At 39.2% G+C, this 26,936-nt stretch overlaps 1 protein-coding gene across 12 annotated transcripts in view; it reads left to right on the top strand.

The window, feature by feature from the left end:
- The window catches only part of ARPP21 (cAMP regulated phosphoprotein 21), a 196,840-nt gene that overhangs the window by 51,843 nt on the left and 118,061 nt on the right, over positions 1 to 26,936 (top strand). Inside the window, exon 1 of one of the 12 annotated variants that reach the window (XM_027655990.1) lies at positions 4,282 to 4,449. The exons of 6 other annotated variants lie outside the window; for them this stretch is intronic. The gene's annotated coding sequence lies outside the window, so the exon portion shown is untranslated. Of the gene's footprint in view, positions 1 to 4,281; positions 4,450 to 4,486; positions 4,946 to 5,028; positions 5,099 to 5,201; positions 5,885 to 5,917; positions 6,300 to 26,936 lie in introns of those variants that run through there. 5 more of the 12 variants (XM_027655993.1, XM_027655996.1, XM_027655998.1 and 2 more) reach the window with 5 other exon arrangements.

Below are 26,936 nucleotides of genomic sequence, written 5' to 3'. Positions count from 1 at the left end.
AGGCCACAATAGGGGAAACCATTTGCACCAATTCTAGCTGTCAAAGCCAGAGTTCAAATTCCTACTCCTCTTCTTCTGAAAGTCAGAGCTGAGCAAGAGCTACAGTTTCTGTCTTAGGGGGGATCAGCCATCTTTTTTTTTTTTTTTTTTTTTGGTGGGGTGAGGAACTCCACACCGGAATATCCTTTTCAAAATACATAGATATGGCACATCAAACACTTTGGGATTTCTAAAAGAAACTAAGAGGGGATTTCAAGTGTCAAACACAAAGAAATGATGCTTTGCTTTCAGTGGAAAAAAAAGCTTCCTCAGCCCCTCTAGCAACAGATTATATTTTAAAGGGCTGTTCATTGATCTTTCTCCAAAGAGAGAGTCTGAGATTTAGGTACCTGATCTTAATCCTAATGAAATCCATTGCAAAATTCTTACTGAATTCATTGGAAAGAGCATAAAGCTTCGTTTTTTTATCAAATCTGAGCTACCAGTACATGGTTTACGCAAATTGCTTGGTTAATTTTCCATTACTTGAGATGTTGTAGCTGGAAAAATGTTTCAGCTCTTCCTGAGAAGTATGTAAAACTGGAGCAATTTGGCTATATTTACATATTGTAAAGTGCCACTTTAAATAGAAGCACAGTATTTTTAAGTCCATCTGCAAACCATGCATGATTAATTTGTTTGTAACATGTAGGACATAAAAAGAAAGAAAAACTTTAAAAATAAATTAAAACCCCATAAAACTGATCTCTTTCACAGAAAATTATGATAAAAAACATCAACAGTTAGCTTATACTGTTTGGCCTCAAACTGAACCATTCCATAACTCCAAAACACAACAGACTTTATATGCTAGGGGTTTTTTTCACTGAAAAATGACTAGAAGCAGCAGAAATCTGCAACCAGTCGTGCAAGCTTTTATTAATGTATTTAGTAACACTCTATGCCTTCTATCACAAGAATCTCCTGTGATTGCAAAACTGCAAGAAGTTCTGTATGTTTGTCTGACATCTCATACTTCCAATCAGATACCGGTTTTTGAAAGCCCATTAAGATTTTATTGATTTCTAAGTGAAATTGAGATATCATAGTTAAAAAGCGTGCTCACAGTGAACAAGTAATATAATCTGTTGTCATGCCTTGAAAGTACCTTGAGCTGAAGTGTTTGGTGTTGTCTGTAGGAATTTTGTGTACCTATAGCACACATATGCTTCACCGCTACACATGGTTCTATTGTGCAGGGGCACTTGGCAATACCAGAGTCCTACAAAGCATGTGCTGCTGGTTAACTAATTAAATGCATTACTCAAGAAAGTATTTGTAGAAGTAGGTCCTGTGTCTTTTTTTTTTTTTCCTGATTACCCTCAAAATTTGGCTACTTAAACAGAAAAAGGTGTCAGAGGTCTGAAGAGTTTACCAAATTCTGCCTCTGCTTAAACACACAGCTTCTGCTGACTTTCATGAGGCTTAAATGGACAGTTATCCCTGTGCATGTTTACAAATCAGGACAGGCAGCAGCAAGTCATTGCTGTAGTTTGCCACCTCTTTAAAATTATGATTGTGCAATGATTGTGATGTTTCTTTTTTGCAAAGTCCTGAAGGAGGGGATGTAGGCTGCATATTCTGTCAGGTTAGTATCTGAACAAGAAGGTCTGAGGTGACTTTTCAACAAAGGGAGGCATTTTCACTTATTTGCACATGCTGTATTTGATGCTGCTCACCGTTCTGAGTTGAAATACTGCTTACATGATACTGGAGTGATACTGTTTGGTTATTTTCCCCTGATTATTTCCTTTGGTGTTGCTATAGCTGGCATCTTTTAACACTTGGTAACTCGTCCCAAGCACATCCTGCCACATAGGAGAAGGTAGAGTGAACTGCCAGACCACAGCTTGGATTAATTTTTATCTACTTACAGATCTGACATATAGGTTTGGTACTCCAGTATCTCAATGGTGGGAGACAAGCTGTGGACACGTGGCTGTTGAACAGGTTCATTGTGTCTAGTGACCAGAGCAAGGTTCTGAAACATTCACTACCCTCACCCCTTCTCCTCCTGTAGGTGAGTTGCAAGCCGTTTGGTGAAGGCACCAGCAAGTACTGCTTTTGTGTCCTGTTGCAGTGTGCATTCACTCGCTTATCTGCTTGGAAGAGAAGGAATGATGTGCAGCAGCTAGGTGAGGTCCTGTGCATTTCAGTGCATGTTCAGAACAGTTTTGATAGCCATTTTAGAAAATTAACTTTGGCCTACTGTGGAGAGGGCTGAAACATCAAATGGTAAAAAGCAAAGAGCTGGTCCTTGCCCTGTCACCAGCTGTAGCAGACTAGTGCCATACCAGGAGGAAGCCACATCAGGAGGTGCATTAGCAGAATGCAGGTTTTGGTGTGCCTGGCTGAATGCCTCTGATCACTTGAGGCATGCACCAAGAGCAGGCTAATGCACACCCTGTTGTGGTTCATCGCTCACTGTATTCTTCCAGTCTGATTCCATTCAGCGGTCCCCAGTAAAAGCAGGTGTTTGCTTCTGAGGGGAAAGAGGGATTCCAGGGGTGCCACGATAATACCTACTAAAGCAAACATTTCCTTCCATCCTCCCCCAGCCTTCTGTATATTTGTCCATATTTACTGGTATGCATGTTCTACTATGTTCATTAATTGTAGCAAGCTGTCTTTCATAACTAGGACTTTCTGAAAGCACATAATGAAAGGAGTGCATTTTTAACTGTGTATTTTAAATACGAATTGTCTGTCTGTGGGAGTTGGGTTATTTGTATTGCCGTAGACAGAAATGATCGCTATATTTCGTAGGACCTTGCTGCTTTGTACTTATTGACTGTTTATTTTTCATCCATAGGATTACTAATTGCAGCTAGTACCAGACACTTCTGTCTCCTTTCAGGTTATTGTAGTAGAGGGCATTGTACCAGATGCATGGTTATTCACAGACATGCATTTCCAGCAGCTGAATTGCTGGATCTGCTCTAAATGATCTATGGCAATTACATTTGGCATTGTACAGCTATAATTTTACTGCATATTAATAGCCACCTACCAAAGAGGTAAATGCCCTTTTCTCGGCTGGGTGCGGAATGAATGGCTGGATGTATTCAATTGGGTAAAATGAGGCTCGGGTTTTAAATGGATAGCAGGGTTTTATGTATTGGAAATGCATGTGCCGCTGAATTGCCTGTTTCCCTCTGTCTTGATGGTGTGCAGCGAGGCTCCAGGAGAAATATCATCAAGCCAGATCCTAGATAGAGTCATGCTGGGCAGGGGAGGGGGAAGGGGATCATGTGCCCCATTTTCAGTGGCTTATCTTCTACTACCCAAAATCTACTGCAGTCTTTTTTTTTTTTTTTCCCCTCCCCTTTCAGCAGCTCGGCTGATCAACGCGGAGGCTGTCAGGTTTCACAAGCAAAAATAATAATTAAACACCCCCCCCCCCTCCCCCCCCCCCGACCTTCACTAAAGCTGTCCTCTGGAGTCAAGGGCCCATTTCCTTCCCTCTTTTTTTTGTCCTGGGAGAGTGAGGTGGGGTGTTCGACCGTGTGTTGAGGGCGACGGGGAGTGGGTGGGAGCAAATAACAAGGAATCGGAGGGGATTAACGAGCTTTCTCCTTATTAGCCCCGCTCGGGTGCTTTGTCTCTGCTCCTGGCTGGGGATGGGCTGACGGGGAGGGTTTGTCTGGTGGCGGCGGGGGGGGGGAGAAGCAGTGTGACTGGAGGGGCCGGCGTGTGCGGGAAGCCACACGCACACGGGCGGGCAGGCACTCAGACGTACAGACAGAGCCACCCCACACACAGACAGACACGGAGCCCGGGCGGGCAGCTCCGGGCGCTGCGTGGGGCTCTGGGTGGGGTGAGGGCGGGGAGCGCCATGGCGGCGGGGCCGGCCGCTCCTGTGCGGCGGCCGAGGCAGTGCCAGCCGGGGCGGCGGCGGCGGCGCTGAGCGCAGCGAGCGCGGAGCCGGCGCGGAGCGGAGCCGGAGCGCGGCGCTGCCTGCGGTCCGGGGCGCACCACGCTGCGTGGGCGGGGAGACAGAGAAAGGGAGAGGGAGAGACTCGCAGACAGACAGTACAGCCGGCGAGCGCGGCAGATAAAGGACGGAGGACAGGCAGAGAGGAGCGAGCCAGACGGGGATCCAGGCGGGCGCCGGGAGAGGACGGGCAGAGGCAGGCGGCGGCGGCGGATCGGGGCGAGGCAGGAGGCGGCCGGCGGGTCGGGCGGCGCCGCCGCGGCCACCGCGCCCGGGCAGCAGCGCGGCGCGGCGGCGGATCTCCTCCCGCGGCGGAGGCGGAGGAAGAGACCATGTCTTTCAGGAAGACACGCACTGTACTGTAACAGCAGCGTATCCGCAGCAAAAATAAACAAACCGGCCAACCAAAAATACCAAACAAACAAAAATAACCCGAGCCGCCAAGACGCTGGGGGCAGATCCCGTTTGCAGGCAAGGTAAAACAAACAAACAAAAACAACAACAACAAAAAAGAACGAAAAAACCCCGAAAACAACCCCCAAAGAAGCCAAAGCAGAATCTGTCGACATTTGTGTGGCGTGATGTTCTTTGTTGTTGCGATTTTTTTTGTCTATTTTTTTTCCTTTCAGCATGTTTTCTGTCATTTCGTTGGAGTCATTCGCCCCATCCCCCCCACCTTTCCCCGTGATCTTTTAATTTTTGAGGTCAGGGCGGCTGGAGAATGTGGAGCGGAGGAAGAGGGAAACAGGAGCTGTGTATGCAGCCGGGGCTTGCCTTTATTGCGTGCGATGTGCAATTATTAATAGCGGCCGCAGGATTCCGGCTCTAAGATGCGGTATTTACCAGAGTGGGAGGGAAAAGAAAGGAAAAAAGGGTGTCGTTCATAGTCCGGCGGGGCAGGATGCTATCGCTGCTGGAGCCGGAGCCGTGCACGGGACTGCGGAGCGGCAGCATAGCGGTGGTGACAGCCAGGTAGGGCGGGGAGGGCTCGCTGCGGGTCTCGGCGTGGTCGCGGGGCCGTCTGCCCTGCGGAGGGCGGCGGCTTCCCAAAGTTTCGGCCGCCGGCCGGTCATCGCCAGAGGCGCTGCTGGCCGGAGCTGAGGCGGGTCGGGGTCCGGCGCGGAGGTGAGGTGGCCGCTGTCCGGGAACCTAGGTGGGGAGACGAGCGCCAGGGAGGGGATCTGGGGGGGGGGGGGGGGGGAAGGGGAGAGCTCCGTCCTCTCAGCTGTCATTTTAGCTAAAACGGATCAAACTTAAAAAAAAAAAAAAAATCTCAACTTTTACTCGCTGATTTGTGAACAGCGTCCAGGGATCCGCTTTCAAAAGCCGTGTTTGCTGGAGGGCAAGCCTGGGCTGCTTGGACTGGCATTGTTCTGAAGGGTGGCGATTTGAGGGCAACAGATTTACTTGGTGCTTCCTTAGCATCTCTTTTTGCATGCAGTGGAGGAGGGTCCCAGTTCGGGAGTTACGTGCGTATTATTAGGTGTCCTGTTTTCATAAAAAGCAGTTCATGTTACTCCGCTTGTTGTATTCTGCCTACTTGTCTGTGCGTCTCAAACGATATTGCTTGTAACTCTAACCCAGACGTGCTCATCGAGCGCAGCCATTGCGCAGCCTTGTTTAATTGCTGTTATTTATTTTGCCTTCATTTACCGTGTCAGCCTGCGGGGGGAACACGCTCAGATTTCGAGTGCATTTTTACGTGCTAGGTGTGTCTCTGCGCTTCCAGGTGTGTGCGGTTTCGCTTAAAACTCATTCCGCCGCCGTGTGACATCGCTGTAAATGTGCCGGGAGGGGAAACAAAGACATTAGAGAGCGACACAAGTGTCTGTGCATCATCTCTTTGACTTCTCTGCCGTTGCAATGCTGAGCCAGATGCATGCCCGGTGCGCCTTCTTCTAAATAGCATATGTACGTTTTAGGCAAGTACAAAGCATTTGAAGCTGAGGGTGATGGGGAGGGGAAAAAAACCAAACAAACAACCCGTCCTGTAAACTGACCTGCAACTTTTCAGTTGTATACTTTTAACTGCACGCTGATTTCTGTTTTAGCAGTCTTCGTCACGGATCGAGGCAAGTTTGTGTGCACAATTGGGCTTGCAAATTGCTAATCTCGCACTGACTTTGCCTCTCAGTTCCCAGCTGGGCATGGTTACCTTGAAAGCTGTGGTATCAGCACTGTCAGAGCATGCTCCGGTGGGGAGATCGGGTGTGTTCTATTTTTAATACTATTTAATGAAGATGCTTCTCACTCTGCAATATATGAAGCATAATGGAAGAGCAGAGCGATGATTGGTTATGGATACTGGAAAAGGAAAAATGCAAAGGTAAAAACGGAAATCCCTCAAATATTTCTATTACATTAGAGAAAAGAAATGCAGCTTTACAGAAAGGTGATCGATTAGCTGATTTTAAATTGAACAGTTTTGTGGTGTCTAGGAGGATTTTTTAAAAAATGTTCTTCTAAAAAGTTGCATGAAGCAAACTGTAGGTAGGAGATTATTTTGTGCTGTTGATAAATCTGATTCTGTATGGGTATGCTTAAGTTGAAGAGGAATATTCCGTTTTAATTCTTTTTCTTTTATATATTGAAGTATCTTACAATGGAGGAACGCTAAAGAACATCTGAAGTTGTTTTTTTCCCTTCTGATAACCGGTTTTAATAATTAACTATTTTTATTCTTATTGGTAGCGTCCTGAAGCAGAAGTTTTGAGTTTTTATTCCTTGCAGTTAAAAGTTAATTCAGTTGCTATTAAAAATCATCGTTGCATGCAATGCTTACAGAATGCAAGTGGCTGTAAATCTCTTCCTATTAATGTGTAAAGGAAAATACCTATAGATAACTACCGTGTATGCCACTTGGCGAGGTGCATGGAGATACTTTTGAAAACTGCCCTGTTTAGTTCAGAGTCCTCAGAAATATGTTTATTAGCTATTTGCAAGAATCCGTACACTTAGGATCATGTAGAGAAATATGCCTTGATTAAAGATGTCTTCTGTGAAACAACTGTATTTTGTCTGTGTTGCCTGCAGTTTTACAGGATGGTGGTCTAAGAAACAACTGAGTACCCCTCCTGCAAAATCCTTTTTTGAGCAATTATTTCTTTTCGCTGTATTCTAGTCCTTTTGAGTACCCCAGAGTTAAGTGTGCAAGTGAAGATTGCTTAGACAAGTGTTGCACCACGTCGTACCCATGAAGGAAAAATTACGTAAGGGTGGTAGAGGAAATGCAAAGAGTTCTTAAACACAGGTGGAATTATAGCTATCAGGGAGAGAACAGCAGTGCAACAGTCACTTTGAAACTACATTCTGTTGGAGTGAAACTGTGGGCCAAATCATGTTTTCCTGATGGTGCTGCTTTTCCTTTGGGCTTTTTGGGGGTTATTTGCATGATTACAGTAAACTGGACTTGGCCTGATAAATCACTGTTATTAAACAGAATTTCTGGGATTACATGCAAGAAACCTAAGAAGTTCTAAAATCTACTGTGCTCTTGGCTTCCTCCCAGGAAGTTAACAACTAACTTTAAACTTGGAATTAATAGCAGGGAAAAAGTGCAGTACTTCTAGGATGGCTTGCTTATAGTCTCTCTTGCCTCCTGTAGGCATTGGTCTTGCTACAGTCAATGGGAGCTTTAAAATTTGTTCAGTGGTTTTATCAGTGCTAAAAACAGACACAGGGACAAATATTCAGCAGCTGTAAATTGATGTAGTTCCATTGTTTTTAAGAACAGTGTAGATTTACACCAACTGATGGTAACACCTCTCTGCTTACAGCAGAGATCTGTAACTTACATTGAGTGGTATTATCAATTTTGATGACATTAATTTCAAAGTAGGAAAATTAGTTTGGCAGATTGGCAAATCCTTGTTTATAGGGACTATTCACAAATGAGCGGCTTGATCCAGTGAGTGCTCCCAGTCTAATTTCTTTGCTTAGTTTTAACGACAATTTGTAGGGTACATGATTATTTAAAGGAAATGCTTTTTGTTAAGTAATGTCGTTTCAAAAATACTAAAGATTGGCCAGTTGAGAAGTAATGTAACTACCATGCAATAAACTTGCAAAATCCAATTGTCCCCTGCTCATTCATTTATTAGATTTGAAGTACTGTATTAATGTTCTCAGCAGGTAGTAAGCAAATGGTTCCCTTTTTCTTCTAGAAGATTGAAACATTCATCAAACGAGTAATAAATGGCAAAGACATTGGAACATTGTATGTTCCAATGGAGAGTACTTGATTCTGGAGACTTAAAGTACTGTGTATGAATACTTTTGTATCTGAATGGTAACATGCATTTCTAGGACACATTCTATTTTGATGACAAACTGCAATCCAGGTAAGTTAGATTTTCCCCAATTAAGGCTGGGTAAATTGAATTGCAGATAAATTATGCAAACCATCTGAGGTCATGCATCTAGTTTTTGACAGTCATCAAGTGGGACCTATTCCAGTCTCCAGCATTATAAGTGGGTCACTCCTGGATGATAAGTCTCCCTGATTAATTGCTGGTGTTTGCTTTGTTTTTTAATTTTTCCCCTTCGTACATGCAATACTGACTTTCAGAAACATGTAGATGTAAATAAATTTACATGTTTGTTTGTAACTATTAAAATATTTTTTTACGTAGTAATTTAATGGTATGCCTTTCTAGCAAGTATTTAACTTCAGAAGAAGTGCAAATAATGACTCGTGTCTGGTTTGGTTTTGTGTTTTTTTTATAAGTAAATTAAACATGCCTATAAATTCATGTAGACATACTGATTACTGTTCATGGACAGGATATATTTTTCTTGGTTCTGTCTTAAGAAAGAGACTTAAACCCAAATCGGTGGAACAGCCCCTGTGGTTTGCATGAGTATGCTAGTGTACACTTATACACAATTTATTAGAGAAATAAAAAAGACACCACACTATAGAACTACAATACTTTCTGTTTTAATTAAAACTATTTTTTTAATAAATAACGTGTATGATGGGTTCTTGCCAAGTTTTTTGTCACTGAAGGTCCATACTGCTTAGTTATAGGACTTTGCTGCGGCTTAGGTGTTTCAGGTAACTGCAGTTTTAGACTCCGTGTTCTCTCATACAGTGGTTTTACAGTAGATAAATTGGATGATGCGTTGCCACTGACCCTATGTAAGAGTGCTCCCTATAAGCTTCTATGTTCTTCCTTAGTTCACCTTCATTTGGAAGAACACATAAATAATCTATATTAATGCCTAATGTGTGGCATACGCAATCCAAAGTTACGAATTGCATTAATTCCAGGGGAAGAGTACTGGAGCTCTGTGTCACTTTAGGGAAAATGCCCCAAGCAAACACTTCCATAATGTCTTGCGACAGCTGCACTCTTCCACCTGTTTATATGTTGCTGATACTTGCTACTTCTTCCTTTTTCACTGTTGTTTCCAGGCTTTCTGGTAATCCAATTTAAGTACACTTCTTTATGGTTCCTTGGAAAAAGATGTTGTGGAAAAGGTCTCCTTTCATTCAAATGTATAATTTTTTAGTTATAGGGTGGGATCTTTAAACCATGTTATATCATTCTAGACTCCTAAATAGGTAATAAGCTGTTACATGAAAATGTTACATCACTTTTTTTCTCCCCCCCCCCCCCCTCCCCCCTTACACTTACATTCCCTGTTACCAAGAGGAAAAAGTGAACTAAATACAGAGAGAAATACAGAAACAAGGAGTAAACAAAATTTCATTTTACAGGAGTGAGTTCGTGACGACTGTTTAGATGAATTAATTGCTGCTGTGGTAAACATGATCAAAAGGAATACTAAGCAAGTTGTTTTGTTAATGCTGAAGAACATATAAAGTGTAAGAGAGTGATAATGTCATATATCATGACTAAGCTGAAATGCAGAAGGCATAGTTAGGCGGTGACAGCTGGGAATTTGAAATTTATGATTTGGATATCCAATGACTTTCTGAAGCAGGGGGTTTACAGTATTTTCTAGCTACTGGCAATGTATGGAGGCAGTAACCATGTAAGGCAGTTTTTAGGGCAGACATTCACATAGCAGATGCTGAAGTATGTAAGGTGAGAAGTACATTTTTATAAGTGAAAGAAAATGTTCACAGGGAAATTGGGACACTTATATGCTTCTTCATCAAGATCAGATCTCTGGTCTTGATCTTTTAAGGCCAAGAGTCACAGTTAACAAAGAGTAGTACCATGAGAAAGCAAAGTCCTATAAAAGTGTTTTTGTAATTTAATGCTTTGTACTATATTCATAATTTAGTCTTGGGCAATACTATGGTTTATTTATGAGCTGTTTATACAGTGCCTGTGTTAAAATTCTAGGAACTTAGTAAATCTTCCAACTGATAAAACTTCTTTTTTCCTAAATTGGATGCCTTCAATTCAAAAACAAGCTTAAATGGTCAGCTGGATGGTGTTAAAGAAACCTCAACATTAAAAAAAAACCCCAAACAAATACCCCCACACCCTTTCCCCCACAGTTAAATACTCTGCTTTTTATTTCTCGAAATTTTTGTCTTCTGTTTGTAATCGATGCTAAAACATAAAAATCAAATATATATGAATCACCTACTTTCAAGCTTCTGTTTATCTCAGTTTTTACAGCCACAGAGTAGTGATTTTTACTGGATTAATAAAATCATCAGAGCCAGTTTTATGTTCTAAGATTTGAATTCTGTTATCAAAAGCATGCCTGAACACCTAATAATTTCATCAGTAATGAATCGTGTTGCAGTATTTGTATTTTTATTGCCTCATGAGTTGAAGTTTTCCTGTGCCTTCAATACAAAAAGTATTTTGTAAATTTTCATGATTAAATATAAGAACCAGATTGTGCTACTTTTCTTCACAAGGAATGCATGCATCTTGCTTTTGGTGACCTGAAGGGCTTCTCACAATATAATGCTTTTTTTACTGTGAAGGAAGTTATCACAATTTGTTCCTAAGTAAAGGGGGATGGCAAGGCTTCTCAGTAGAATGAAGCTAATGAAGATAAACTGTAGTGATTAGAAACATTTTATGAATACAAAGAAATTGTTATTAATTAGCATGAAGTGTTTAACTATATATTGAATTAATTGGGAAGTTTTACTGGGGAGCAAATTTTAGTGGTGTTGATGCTCTCATGAAATAGGTGCAGCATTATGTGCTTGTGAAGAATGTGCCAACTTTGTGCTTTTTGGGTGTTGGTGCCACTGAAGTTTATTTGAAATGGTTTGCCCTCTGTTGCACAAAAGTAAATCATATATTACGGTGGTTCAAACTATACCTTGAGATTTTTCTATTTTCAAGTGAATATTCCATTTCTAAATACATTGCCATTGGCGTAACATTTAGAACAGTTTAAATGAGGTTGCTTAATGCATTATAAAGTGTTTGTCATGGAGTCAGAAATGTTTATGGTGTCATAAAAGCTTTAAGAGAAACACATCAAATAAATTGGTCCACTCTAAAGGCTCACTGCAGATTTTAATGTAAGCTCAGGAAATGTCTGATAGCTTTATAATTTGTGTGTTTTATGAGCTGTGAAATCTGAAGTGAGGAGGTCTGACTTTCATGCTTTCAGTTTTTGTTCTTTTAGGAAAAAAAATCAGTGTTTCTCCTACCAAACAAACAAAAAAAAAACAAAAAAGAAGAAAAAAAAAAGGAAAATTCTGAACGTGGATCTAAAAGGAAAGCATAATTAGTGACTTAGAGCATCTTAAGGTGCTGTATTTCATAACATGTACTATTGTGAGGAAATGCCAATGAAACTGTGTTTTATTCAGGTGTAATTTTTGGGGAAACTTTAACTCATAGACATAAGTTGGAAAACAAAACAAATTTACCACCTTTATGTGTCTCAGTATGCATTTCCACTGTGGTGTAGCAGTCTGTTCTGTGTCGGAGCAGCAAAATGGAGTGAACTCTAATGACAAGAGCTAAGTCAAGCAGCATAAGAATCCTGTTAGATACAGAAGACAATGAATTATTACTGAGGCATAATGCAACTTTTGTTTAATCTATGTACTAGTGAAAATTACTGTATTTGAAAGAAGTCCTTGAATGACCTGCTTCCTAAAGTAACCTTCTCAAAATCTGAGACGGAGATAAGGTAGTGGTGGGGTAAGAGGCATAGTGGAGGATTAGTGGCAGCAGTAGTGCTTGTGATGTGAAATCAGGTTATGGGGCAGCAGAAGCAGGAGAGCAGCAAAGGGAAGTAGGACTTTCAGGAGATATTCCCTGAAAATTAGGTAATTGAAATTTTGAATAACCAAGAGAAAATATATAGATGCGTAGCCTCTTTTCAGTATAATTTGTTTTCTGATTAAAAAATATAAAATTCCTTAGGCATGTGATGCGATCCCTGTCTTTGCATTGAGGATCAGGGCAAAGTGGCTACTCCTCTGCAATCACACTTAATCTCCTCAAATCTGAGGTTACAGGGGTTGTAAATGATCTGCATCTTCTGATTTTGCTGTTGCAGAATTGCTCCTCTCTGCCCCCTATCTGGCAGGAGAGAAAGGAAGATAACAAAATTGTTGCCCAAGTCTGAGGGCAGTTCCACAGTAGTATATGCTGAGACTTCTTAGGCAGGGTTAGTTGGTGCAAGAAGCTGGTGAGTGAGTCTTGGGGAGGCACACAAGATCCTGGACTCTCTAGTATGTAGCCAGTTCTTCTATGAGAATAAATTGGTTTGTATCCTTGATAACTCTTCTCCTGATATGCCAGTACCTCATAAATTAGTCAAGTATTTACTGAAATAGCATAATGTGCCCTCTGACTACATAAATCCACACCTTCCCATAAAGGTGTTAATGGAGAAGGATTGGGAAAAAAAGAGCAGATTGAGACACAAATATTGATGCAGCATTTCAGCTGCCTGTGGTTGTGCTACCGGTAACCGTACAGCCATAGTTGTGGGGCTGTGGTTCTGCAGGCACCCTGTCCACTCGTTCTTTCGTTGTGATGGTTTCCGCAATGCGGGAGGAAGATGCGGCAAGCACCTACCTCTTTCAAAGCCACATATTTCTTTGATGTGTTTGTTACTCCTCAGGGTTTTTTTTTTTTTGTTTTTTTTGTTTTTTTTCAGGAGGTAGAACAGAGAACATAATTCGTACCCATGAAGGCTAATTACAATTTTTCCTCTACAGATCATTTCTTAGAGACCTGCGTGTTCAAAGAATTGCTGCTAACTATTTTCTGCATTACAGTTATGTTCAGTGTCCAGGCAGTGAGTGTCAAAATGTAGATTCTTTTGGCATCTATTCCTGTTTGTGCTTGTTTGATAACATAGACTTGTGTCATGTCTTTATTAATGTTGTCAGGCACTTCAAAGCCAACTGTAATAAAACTACATCAATATAAGAGCATGTCAGAAAACATGACAATAAAATATCAGCACTTCTTAACAAAACATTTTATTGATTAAACAGCACAATTTCAATATGTGGAAAAATGAAATCAGTTCTAATTAGAGAGCAACTGCAGTAACAGCCAAGTCTTTGACTTGCCTATAAAATGACAGCAGACTGAGCAATTCTGTTGTGTATTATGAGCGAATTCTGTGGCATGGGAATGCGTTTGCTAAGTGTGCATTGACTGTGATCATAACAAAGGAGGAGTGTAAGTGACCCACGTACTTCTGGTGCACAGATAAATGACACATTCCAGGAGAATATTTATTACCTATACTCAGTAGTTGGAATGAGGCTGACAGATGATGGTGTAGCATACCAGTGCTCCTCAGAACATCAGCTCTGTGTACAAGCAATTTCAGTATCTGTTCACTGTCAGACAGATTATTTTAATAAAAGGAATTCCAGGGCTCTGTTCTTGACCTCAGACGGTTTACTTTGGGGCCAGTAACTTGAGGTGCTATTGTTATTAACCATCATAAAATTGGAAAATGGAGATAATTTCAGGTAGCTTTGCAACCTCTGAAGAGAAAATGAAAAATATGGAGGGGAGCAAATGTTAAATTCTTTTGGCAACACAAGAATGTGTGAAGTGAAGCACACTGAAGTTAGATGTACTGCATCCTTAGGTGTAATATAAACAAGGGATCTTCCTAAAAACTGGTCCGTAGCTTCCTGACTTAAAGTTTACTGAAAGTGCAAGAAGACAAATATTGGAGGAATTCACTGCAGTCCCAATATAAACTCTTTTCTTGTTTTGTTTCTTGATACATGCGTTTTGTGCAGTCCCTAATGTGGGTGTCTCTGCCTCTTTTCTGTCTGTTTCCACACTTGCATCAGTTGTCTCTATTCTACTCCTTACATCCTCTCACCATTCTTCATACTGGGTCTTTGCTTTTGTAAGTTGTACCCCTTAGACAAATTTTACTTTGTTAAACTGACCCTTCTGACTTTTCTTGGTTTTTCATCATTTGCTCACATTCTCCAGCTTTTTTTTCTTGCCTTTGTCTACATCAGTTACTTGCCTCTGTTTGAAAGGGTTGAAACCTTCGATTTATTGACTGTATAGTACTGCAATTTTAAAAATAACCTAATTCTGTAGATTTTTGGACAGTTTATAATAAACATGTTATTTAAGCATACTATCATTATTCAAAATATGCCAGTTCCCAGATTTCTTGGACTTTGTTTTGGTATCTTTTAAGGAAGGAGTACCAGAACTACTCTGATTGCATCTGTGAAACAAAGGGTTTTGTGCTGAAATCTAGAAGACCTTATGCTTTTGAACTTCTTCATATATGCAGCTCATATTAGTGGATCTGGGTTCTTTTGGGACCTCCATCCAAGTTCAGTAGCTCCGTATAATTGTGGGTATGTTTGATGCTCCTGGAAAACCCTAACCCTGTACTCTCCATCTATTTATGTAGATTTTTCTTTTTTTCTGGGATTAGTAATATTTTCAATATATTTTGTATTTGTCAGTTGCTTAGAAAATAAAGTGTAATGAAAATGACACAAACTAAATGCCTTTGACAGTGTGTTTGTTGTCAGAGACTTTTTATGTGTTGGCTCTCTGACCTTTCAGATGGACTGCTGTCTGTGGCGTGAGCAGCACAGCACCTAATGCATTATGTTGGGTGCAGTTTACTGTGTTACTGGACTGTACAATGAAAAGAGGGAAAAATAACTGGAGTTCTTATATGGAGAATTATTTTGTATTTCATGTCTGTACACTTGTTGAGTAAGCTTGGAAACCACACCAGAAGCTGAAGGTTACATATTCTTCTTGTAACTTTGATTATAATGATTGCATGGCTACAGAGCCTGGTCAAAAGCAGAGGAGACTGATTGATTGTAAAGATACTTACTGACTAAGGCATCTAGCTGTCCACATTTCAGGACCTATACTAAATAAATAATCCATTTTTGTGAAATGAATATATAGAAGCTCCTTCTAAAGACAGAATTAAAGGAACTGTTGGCTGAAATGTGTCACTGACGTGTTTGAAGGAGCATGGTTTGCTACCACCACGTGAAAACTGAAATTTATTTTTTCCTGTGGCGGTGGTGGTTGTTTTCTCTTGCTTTGCTTTCGTTTGTTTTTTTTTCCTCATTGCTGAGATGGCAGGAGAAGTGCCTGTATTCAGCTGCCAATTACAGATTTAATTCAGTTATTTGTTTTTCAGTAATCTGATTCCTATTCGTGACTAGTTCACTAATTGCTCACTGTACTCTGTCAGTTTATTATGAAAGTAACATTCTAAATATTCTGAAACCTAATAGAGAAATGGTGGCAGTATTCTGAACAGATGATGTATAATGGTTATGAACTGATTTTTTGTTTCTTTTAATGGGTTAATTTCCAGACTGGTGGACAGTCAGCTTAGTTAGCTCTCAAGCAGCATGCACTGAAGAAATTTCTTCCCATTTAAAGACAAAATTCTGTGTTGTGTGGAGTCATTCCATGTTTGAGAAGGATGTCATGTTAACAAGCTGTTTACTCCACAAATAATGGTGGCAGTGCTTTTCTCTATGTCCTTGGTAATAATTGAATTCTTGAGTTTAGTTGTTTGCTAAGGAGATGATCTGTGATTTTTAAAAGCATGGGTACAAATGTCTGTAGTACCACATAATTGGAATGCAGTGAGAAGGACTGTTTTTTTCACATAGCCTAGGTTTAAGTTGATTGAAGGAGAGCTCTTGCTTTTATTGACTTAATTCTCTAAACTTAATCCTTGCAAATAAAGGTATGAAAATGTTAGTCCATATTGCAAATTTGTTGCAAATCAGCGAAATATGCAGCAGGATTCTGTTTCTGTAGCAGGAAGCTAGTGTGGCTAGAAGATGCTTCCAAAATGTGCATCGATGTATTTTGTGGTCTCTTAAGTTCAAGATCCAACATTCGGTTTTTGGAATTTTTCCCAAATAACTCCATTGTTGGTCTGCTGCTTAAATACCTTTCCGATGCAGTGGACAGAACAATTGGATTGCATGTGGAAGACAGAGAGGCATAACACTTGTTTTCATGTTTCTTCTACACTTCAGACATTAAAACAGGTGAACTCCTGTTATATGGTAGGGGAAGCTGCTATAAAGATAATATTATTTGTATTACAAAGTTACATTCTTCAGCGCAGTAGAATGACTGTAGGTGCAACATGCAGTCTTGAGCATCCCATCTTGTGCTCGCTAGTGTCAGCTAAATGAAGTGGAGCTTTATTGTTGAAAATTTATTTTTTTTTCTGGCATTATGGTGAAAACAAGATGTGGGAAAAAACAACAAGTAAACTCCCAAGCTTAAAATGAGGATGACACTGGGCTGCTACTGATGCCTGACTGTGAGGTGTGTGCATGCAGAAACAGTCTGCCAGTGGTCGTGGGCCATTGGAGACCTGTTCTTCTCAGCTCTGCACAGTCTACAGGTGATGAGCGTGATAGTCATAAAATGCCTGTTTACTTCAAGAAACCAAAGGAGACCCTTTTATAAATTGGCTTACTAGTCTGTCAAGAGAGGATGCATTCACTAAGTTACTAGTGGAAAAAGAGGGCTGCTGCCTTTTAAAGTATTTTGTGCTACAGTCAGTGAAATACTATGACATGTTTGTTTTGTTTTTTTAATTTTTTCAGGAAGGGACAGATTTTCAAATGCCTGTCTGAGGTTATTTGGATAATTTGGTGTTACTCTTTTTCAGTGAAGACTTTTAAAAATATTTGTGTTTTTAAAAGGGGCCTTTCTGACAGTGGGAGTAGCTACAAATTCCAGTGCTACAGATAGCATAAGTTGGCAAGTTTTATGCCATACTAAAAACGTCACAAAAAACATCAACTTTCCCAAAAAATACATTTTCCAATAGGAAAGGCAGATAAAGGGGTGTGTTTTCAGTGAGAAGGATGAAGCTTTTTCAAGAGGAGAATAGTCTACCATGAGATAGTAACTTGGAGAAAGATATGAGAGCAATAAGATTTCCCATTGTTCAAATTTGTTTGTTTGGGGTTTTCTTGGGGAGGTTGTTTGCTTGTTTTGGTAGGTTTGTTTGGTTTTGTTTGGGTTTTGTTTTGGGGGATTTTGTTTGTTTGTTTGTTTGTGGTTTTTTTCCCTGAACATTATCCAGCACTAAATTTCCCTTTCTCATGTTCAGCTTTAAGAAGTATGAATGTCCCTCTGGAAGGAGAACAGGCAGCCAGCCATGTCTCATCACTGTGCAACTTTGTAACAAAGATTAATTTGGGGAGGAAATAGAGGAAGAAAACAATACAAAAGGAATTGTTTTTAAACAAAAGATGCACTTTTGTCATCATTTGGACTACTCAAGCTGTCCAACCTCTAACTGCGGTGACCCAAACTACATCTGCACTGTTGGCAGCTGTAATACGTGGGAGGCAGTGAGGATAAAACCCATGGTACGAGTGAGCATTCCCAGCAAGGCTTTGTAAAGCACTGGGAGTGAATTCTAAGTCGGGTAATGAAAGCCGTCTTGAAGTGAAATTGAACTGATTGCCCTCACTGATTGCCTTGTTCAGCTTGCATTGATACTCCATAGTGTGCTGTAATGGGTGTGCAGCTGATGTAGTCAAGCCTCAAGACACCCCAGAGAAATACTCGTCCTTGTAAGTGAAATATGAAGAGGTGGTTTGAGAAGTGTAGTCACTGCTAATCATACCAGTAGAAGAAATGTGAAGAATAGCAGTCCACTTTCAATACTGCATTTGTTGTAGATAACTAAAATGCCATCACTTCACCGTTTAGATGCTGATGTTATTACTTGTTTCCCCCCATCCTTATTGTCAGTTTTATGATGCAGGCTTGCATGATACTTGTTTCTTAGTTCATTTCTCTTAGGAGGTAATGAATCTGAACCATTATTATAAATGACTTGTAAGTGATATTTCAGTCTAATAAGATTTATAACAAAATGGATCCTGTAGACAGAATTTTGCATAAATAAAAGCATTTATCTTGTTCTTTCACTTACCTACCTACTATATTGTAGTAGTAGTTTCTAAAACAGTTTTATTTAGAAACTACAGTTAATTGTAATGTACTTCAAGAAATTGGTCGTACAAAAGCAAAGAAGGTTTTTCCAGATTGTTATTACTGTTGTTAAGATGCTGAGGTTCTAGGTTTCTTGTTATGTGCCCTGCATCTGCATGTATAGACAAAATAATGTTTTTAAATATACTTCATTTTCATTAGTGACTCATTTTCATATACACACATTCACTACCTGCCACAAAAGTGTCTGTTATAAAAGGGGCACTGGAGCATGGAAGATGCTGGAGAATGCTGGCTGTGTACCTGGGAAAGGGGATGTTGGTTACCCATCTAGCTCTCGTTTTGACCAACTTCACTGCTCATTTAACCTCTGTATTCCTTGGTGTCCTCATCTGAAAGGAAATACTTTTTATACTCGCATTCCTCTGAATGTGTTTTTTTCTTTTTTTTTCCTTCTTAATTGGAGATGATGGCATTTTAAAGTCTGGCACAACAGGAGTATGCAGTTTGCCTCTGTTGGGCTTATATCAGCAGCTACAATCCAGTTATGATAACTGCATAAGTTAGATTAATTACAATTATTATTTTGGTGCAGTCTGCAGCAAATACAAAGACACTTTTCTATGGCTGCAGTTATTGTCTGCCGTCAGTGTTGGGCATTACTGCCTTTATTTAGTGATTCTTCTCCAGATGAATCGTGTGATAATGTTTCAGTTTGAGCAGGTGATAACACTGAAGCATTTGAACAGGCACAAGATAACTAGAATTTGAAAAATAAAGTCACAACCATGTTAAAATTAAGAGTTTTAGTACCTGAGGCAAAGCTTGAAACAATTAGTAGTTTTCTTTCAGCTGGTTCATTTTATATTCTAAGTCTAGAAACATGTACTTATATATAGCACATATTCAGGGTTAGCCCTTGCCAGAATAGATTAAAAAAAACCCCAAACCAAACAAAAACCCCACCATTGTTTGAACTGATGATATGTACAAGTAATAAGAACACATACAAAAATGCCAGGTTTAAGTGTTGCACACAGCTTTCACTGACGTAGTCAGCTTTTTATTTTGCAGGTCAAGTTTCATAGACAAAACATTTTGAGAGGGAAGCTTTTGAAAAAGTTACAAAGTAGACATGACCTGTTTTGTCATAGACATGTGAATTCCCCTCTTGTGCCTTTATTTTCACTTTGTATAGAATGCTTATAAAAGGTCATCCCCTTTTAAGAAGCAACAATAATTTCTAATCACCTATGCTAAGTTCCATTCAATCTTTAAAAACCACTAGTTTTCCTGACACAACCATGAATCTAAAATAATCACTATTAAAAATTAATTCTTTATTTATCCATTTTATTGTTGGAATGAAAATATTTTTCTCAATAGCTTTTTCAGTGTATCAAGAAAATGTGTGATATTATAATGATTGTGTAGGTATATAAGACTTTAATCAGCTTTTTCATCTGTGGTCTTTGTAACTTTTATCTTGAGACTCTTACTTTGCATTAGAAACTGTTATTTTTCACTTGACAGGATTTTTCAGGAGGCTGACATACAGAAGTGACTTAAAACCAGGTGTTGTCTGGTTTGCTTGGCTCTGTATGTATGAGAGGTCCTGGCTTTTACCTTTAAAGCTTCCACTGACTTCTGCTATGGCATCACAGTTTCACTGTTGGATGTGACCTGGACATCTCTGAAGTTTGTGGCTGAGACAGCCGGTTTTTCATGTCACTGAGTTGTACATGTAGCTATTGCTTAAATCAGTGACTTCTAGGTAAAAATTTAACTTTGCTTCCATCTTACTAAAGCACTTACTTCTCCTATAACTGCTTCCTCCCAGAAATTTCAGGCTTTTTTTACAATTTTTCTCAGTGCTGCTGTAGGTTCATTTTGAGGAGTAGCTGTGCAGCGACTACCCTCCAGTGTGCCAGAGTTTGCATCCTCCTATCCGAGGAGGTACAGGCTATTGATGAGTGACTGGGACAAGTGTGCTAGTTGTTTTTCCAGTTTTGTTCTCAACGTAAAAGAAGGGTTCAATTTAAAACAGCAGTTGTCCTTTTTCTTTTCCAGCTGCCGTGGAGCATTGGGCTTCTCTAATCTCCAAATTTTCTCGTACTATTGGAAAGTTCACAGTTTTCTTCTTGCTACAGCTAGCTCCAGCCAGTATTTCTCTCTTTGTTTTCAATAATGCCTTGATTCTCTGCCCTTGAGTCCCTTTGAATTTTCTGATATTTCTGATCATGAGATTACCCATTTCCCATGCCTCTGTGCACCAGGTAACATCCCTATGCCTATTTGGTCTTCCCTGTCTTTGCAAGAGCAGCTTTCCTGTATACAGAGTTCTTTGTTCACTTCTTTTAATAGTTTCTTATGTTGAAAATGTGTAATGCATTTTAAATTTTGAAAAAAACAGATGGCTAGTTAGATTTGGTGATAAAACAAGCCTGTGGTGCCAGTAAAACATCAATGTATTTAGCATTAATTTGCTCTTTGAAAGGGAAGAATGCCTGATAAAGGCTTTTATATCAACCAGTAGAGCCAAAAGACAATATTTTCCTATTAAGGTGAAGTATAGATTGAGCTACAGACTGTTGTGTTGGTTTTCTGATTGTCTGATGAGAACATATATCCATCATCTAAGGAACTGAAAGTACACTTGCATTCAGTAAATTTATACTTCGAGTATGTCAGAAGCATAAATAGTCTTTCATATGTGTTGCTATTTAGTCAGCATAAGTATTTCTTTAGGACTTCATGCTGTAAAAAATTTAGATCTGATCTGTTAAAACAGTTATGAGTTTTAGTGTTATTACATGTGTTTTTCAGTGGTTACAAGACATTACTACCCCTTTGTCCCCAGTAAGATGATACGCAGCTGACATTAGGTTTCACAGAACCATGTGAAAATAGATACAACTGCAGTCATTTTTGTGACTTGTTTTGCCTTGGTTTACTCATACTCAGATTTCTTGTGTATATATTCACAAGAATATATGCAATGTATATATGCAATGCTTAGCTGTACTTCCCTGTAATTAAATTTTTCTATTCACTGTGATCATGAGCTGTAAAATAGAGTGAAGAGAGAAGGAAAGCATAAAAATGATTAGGTTAAGTGTAACGAGGTAAACTAATGGCATTTCTCTTTCTTGAAAATTACAGGTACACACCAGTTGCACACATGTAATGTTGGTGTTTACAAAAAAAACCTCCACAACCAAATACCCCAAAGCCTCCAATATCAGTATTGGAATACCACTTTTCATTTAAAAAAGATGGGTCCCATCATATTCTTTTGTTTCTTTATTTTCTGAAGATTTTCAAAGGCTCTGAATTACCACATAAACGTTCAGTGATTTCACTAAACTGGCACAGTAAGAAAGGTCCACAAACATTTTGAGAGAGAAAAAGATCTGTAAGTTTTATGGTACGTCCTTGAGATCAGGCTTGCCCAAGAGACATTCTGTAGATGAAAAACAAATTGACTCCCATCGGTTCCTAGAGATTCTCCTAAAGGACCAAGAAAACAAAAAATGTGGTAGTTGTAAGGTTTTTTACCATCCCTAGTTCACATCTGGAACCAATAATCTATAATATAGGGGCAAACCCAGAAACAATAAAAGAAAGCTCCAACCTGAGATACTCTCCTGGGAGGTAATTTTGAGTTTGGAACATACTCAGAGAAGTGCTTGGCAGAGGAACTAAAGACCATTGAAAGAAGTTTTATGTTGTGTCTCTTGAAACAAAAATAAATTTAATGTACTTAAATTATCCCTTCAGACCTCAGGGTCTATATTACTATGTAATTCTTTTCTTTTTTTTTTCTTTTTTTTTAATTTATTCCCTGTTGTGAATTGCCAGAGATTTCAACTAGGTATATGAAATTTGTTCTTGTACAGTACTGGTTCACATACTTGGGCTGATACAAATGTTTAGCATAATAAGTCAACAAGCGTTTTTCATAAGGGATTATAAAACTGAACAAGTGGATGTAAAGGAAAAATATGCAGACATTTTTACTTTGAGAGAATTTGTAAAAGTTGCTAGAATGCTTTGTTATGTTTTGGTTAGTTTTGTCAGGTCGCTTGTGCAAACTCTTCAGTGTTTCTACTTAAATGAGAAGAGCTTTAGTTTCAGTGGAAGTATTTTCAGAACAGAAGAAGGTAAGTGGATCTCAAGGCCCCTAATACGATGTGTATAATACATGGGTGGAATTACAGCCAGCAACCACACAGGATGGTGGAGTGGGAGGGTTGGAACAGTAGCTTTGGCAATCACAACTTCAGCTGGAATACTGTTAATTCTGCTGTGGCAAGGAGTCAGTGCAGTCTGATATTTGAATCAATTGTTACAAGATATTAAATGTTCCCATACTGCGAAAATTACTTTCATTGAAATTGAAACAGGTTTCTCCTATTGCATTTGAACCCTTGGCAACCCAAAAAAAGTGTCTATCCAGAAGTTAAACATTTGAGATATCTTTCTTACAGTACAGAGGACAATGGAAAAGCATCTGATAATGAAGGGAAGGGAAAGAGTATCCTCTAGAGGAGGTCTTCTAGCAGTGTGTGCACTACCAGTGGTATGCAAGGCATTTTACAGTGCTCCATGTATGATGCTTGGACAACCAAGTGTATTGTCATTCTCCAGGGATTAGCCTATGTTTTGATGCTAGTGGTGGTACCCACCAAAAATATTGGAACTGCCTCTCTTAATGTCTCTTCTCTTAGACTTCATGCTTCCAATGTTTTTATACTGAAAAGCCTTTTGAGTAAAAAATTGTTACAAATTGTTTTAAAAGACTGATTCTAGTCTCCCTTATGAAATATCCGTAAGAATTATATTTTTGCAGTTGTGATTAGAGTTTAGACAAAGATCAAACTCTTCCCTTTTTAGTCCCACACACTGAAGAAAGGTCCTTTACATTGAACTGGCATGAGGGGGGACAGATGGAGAAATAGAGGCAGAGATCCGCATTCATGCAGCTGAGCATGGGAGACATGCATCATCAGTGGGATTTTTCAAGAAGATAAGTCAGATTCTTCCTAAGAGTCAGTGAGAAAGCGTTTCCCAAGAACTTATGTCTTCAGATTGATACCTTTATTATGATATTGATGAACTTAAATGTAGTTAATTGATTTGTGAAAGTTACAGGAGTAAGAATACCTTTGTATTACTTGTTTTTGTGTTTTCTTTCTTGCTTTGGTTTTTAAATACTGCAGAGTGTTCTTGCCAATACTCTTAGTTCTGTATATCGTAAGATGACAAGAATGTTTTTAGGCAGCCATATACATAGCAAATTAATGTGTCTCATTTGTGCATGTGCAACATACTGAAATGTCAAGATTCTTCATTTCTTAGGCTAAGTATAAATATGTTTACATGCCAGAGATTTCAGAAAAGTAATAGTCTTGTCATGCTCTGATTGTAGCCAGAATGTGAGAGATGAAAGATTTTTGGGTAGATGACAAGATAGCCAAGAATTGGGCCAGTCCTGAGGAATATGAACATTTCTTGTTGTGGCATTTTGATCTCAACAATTTCAAGCAGTGGATCATAATTGCACACACTAGACAGAATATTTACAAGTGTTGGGCTTCTCCTTCACTGTTGGTTTTAAAGCCATCATTGAAAAGATCCATCACTGGCTTTCTCCTGCTATGGCTATTCTTTCTTTGATTTCGGAAAATGGGTGACAAGCCACTTGCAGTGAATGAAGCTTGATTCTGTAAGTGGGTTTGGGTAGATAGGTAAATATTTTGGGACATGTTAGTTTTCTAGAAGTTTTATTAGTCAGAGAAAGTATGTTTGAGAAAGGTGACGTTTTTGGTGGACTAGTATGACTAGAACAAATTTCACTCAGTTGACACTCCAACAAGTCCTACCTCGTTATTCCATTCTGAGTTGTCAAGCCACCAGTATGGATGCTGGAGGCTGCCTAGTCTTTCTCACTATTTGTATCCTCTGTCAGTGCCTTGGTATTTTAATTTTGTAAGGTCTAAATGTTTCCCAGAAAGAAGGTTTCCAAGAAACAAGAAAGACCTCTTGCTGAACCTAGCAGTTAAATTTTAGGCAATTCTATCCGATAATATCTTTAGGAGACTATTAATCTTCCAAATTCTAACCTTTGGTTGTGTGACAAAAAATTCAAGATTAGACATAAAGTAACGTGAGCAATTACACTTGGCAGCCTTAGCACCTGTCTTTGGCCACAGTCATATACAAATGTAAAGAGCCTCAGATTTTTTATTGTTAGATATCCAGTTAGACTAGACACAGGCTAAAACTTGTCTGGCTTTGAGATGGTAGTGGTTCAGCTAAAGACTGGAAAAAAACAGATGAAGGAAAAAATGAAAGAACAGTAAACTCCCTCTCTATGTCTTGTTCTTCAAATAAACTTATAAAAGAAAATCAGGCATTTCTTAGCCTTTTGTGGCTTCGAAATTTGGTATTTCAGAAGCAGTAGTGTGTCTGGATACTTTCATAGGAGAAAACAGACAAAGGAAGACTTGTCCAGTGACTAGAATTTTTTGCTCTTTAATAATTGCTCTGAGTCTAAATGGATGGGAAACTCAGGGTTGGGGGATAAAATGCAAAACTTACATATAAAAATACAAAGCTCTTCAAACAAGAATGAGTTTGGTGGGATTGGGGCTGTTTACTTGATTTTTTTGTGGGTTTTTTTGGTGTGGAGATTTTTTTCTGGGATTTTTTTCTTTGTTTTTGGTTTGAGTTTTTTTGTTTTGTTTTGTTTTTGAGAATGGTCTCCGAAACTAGAAGTCATAATGATTAGTATTCAGAGTTGTTGTAGTAGTACTTAAAAGGTTAGTCAAGTCCTGCTGATTTAAGAGTTGTACAGTTTTACAGGCTTTGTCTATATTGAGAAGATGAAATGGGTGTAGGAAAGTAATAAACATGCAAACTGAATAAATAACAGGGAGCAACAAATGCCATAAGAGGTACAAGATAATGCCTTTTTATATGTCTTATGAAGATAAGTTAGGCCACAGACCTTTGCACTGAATTTGCCTGTCTTCAGAGTCCATTGTCATTTAGTATTATTTTTGGTATCATATTGTTGTAGACTGAAGATTTTCCTTTTGACTAGAGAAGGTCTTGCTATGGCCTGTTAATGGAAAGTGTAAGGTCATTAAGTTGTCCAAGAGACACAGGTCTTTTCTTGCCTGGCTGCATTCGGAACTGGGGGCACAATAAAGGGGATCTAATGGTGTTGGTGTTAGTGCCCATTGCACTTTCCATAGCAGAGTAATAAATACCAGGGATAGCAGATTTGTCTGCATGGGGTTTTAAAAACATATTAGTGTAAGTACTGCTTTTCCTAATACTTGGTGCTCTCAGCTCTTTTTAAATACCAAAATCACCATGGACTTAAATAATTACAATACATAGAAATTATAATATTCCTCCTCCTTTTTCTTGCCGTATTTCCTTGTATCTTTTCCTTTCTTTTCCTCCCTCATTTTTGAAACAAACAAGAAAATTAAGTACCAAAACTCCATTAGTGCAACATTGCAGTTGAGAATGAAACTGTCAGGGTGGCTGCTTATGGTTCCCACAACAATCATAACTAGGCTAAATTGCATAAAACATAGAATATAGCAATACGGAATATTTTTTATAACACATTATGCATGCTGTGGGAGCCATCACTTTGAAAATCTTGACTTCTGTGTTTTTAAAATCTCTTTTGAAATGTAACATTAATGTATTTTTTTTCCTTTTGCATGCAAATTTTTTTCTCTGCCCACTGGTGATAAAAATCAGGGCATGAATGCCATCCTGGTATCCCTGTGAACACTGCAAAGCAACCTCCTTCATTTAATGGAAACTGATACAAGAAGAAATAAATAACAGTATGTAGCGAAATGAAAAGGCTAAAACAGTGAGCTCCATTATAGCCACATTGCATCTCAGTACATTCCAAATGATCTCTGATAAATGTTTTTAGATAAACAGATCGAAATATTACTTTCTTGGCTTACAGACACACGTAAAAGGATACTTAAATTACATTTCTGTTTGGCAGATGTGTAGCATCATGCCATTTTGCAATCTAGCAAGCCTTTGGTTCTTGTACTGCCATACAATTAACAGTTTCTGTGCCAAGGCTACACCATGTAGATACCAGGAATGTTATTAAAACCCTGAACTGAGCAGAAGTAAACTTGCAATGATTGCTGAAGCTGACCTCACCAAGCTACTATGGCAGCATAGCAAGTCTTGCTCTGTTCACTTCTCTAGTGGTGGGACTCCTGAGCAGTAAGTCATCTCCTTTTAGCCTGCTTTCAGTCTCATCCTTCTTTTATCATGTTTGATTTGATCTTAATGCTTGAATGTTTTAGCTGTCAGACAAATGAAGACTTTCATATGTAATGTACAGAACCAGAAAGATTGATCGGAGGCTGGTGATGCAAGGGTCTGATTATTTCTGCTCAGTTGAAGAAGATAGTTTCATTTTCAGTCAGCATTACTGTAATTCTTCAGGTTTTCTACCATCCTCTTCCTCTTACAACTCCCATTTAAATTAAGAGGAGTTTTTATAGAGCAGCAGGATGATT

The sequence above is a fragment of the Corapipo altera genome, unplaced genomic scaffold (genome assembly GCF_003945725.1).
Source record: "Corapipo altera isolate COAL_440 unplaced genomic scaffold, ASM394572v1 59, whole genome shotgun sequence".
In the NCBI taxonomy this organism is placed as follows: domain Eukaryota; kingdom Metazoa; phylum Chordata; class Aves; order Passeriformes; family Pipridae; genus Corapipo; species Corapipo altera.
This window is presented reverse-complemented; position numbering and strand designations above follow the sequence as displayed.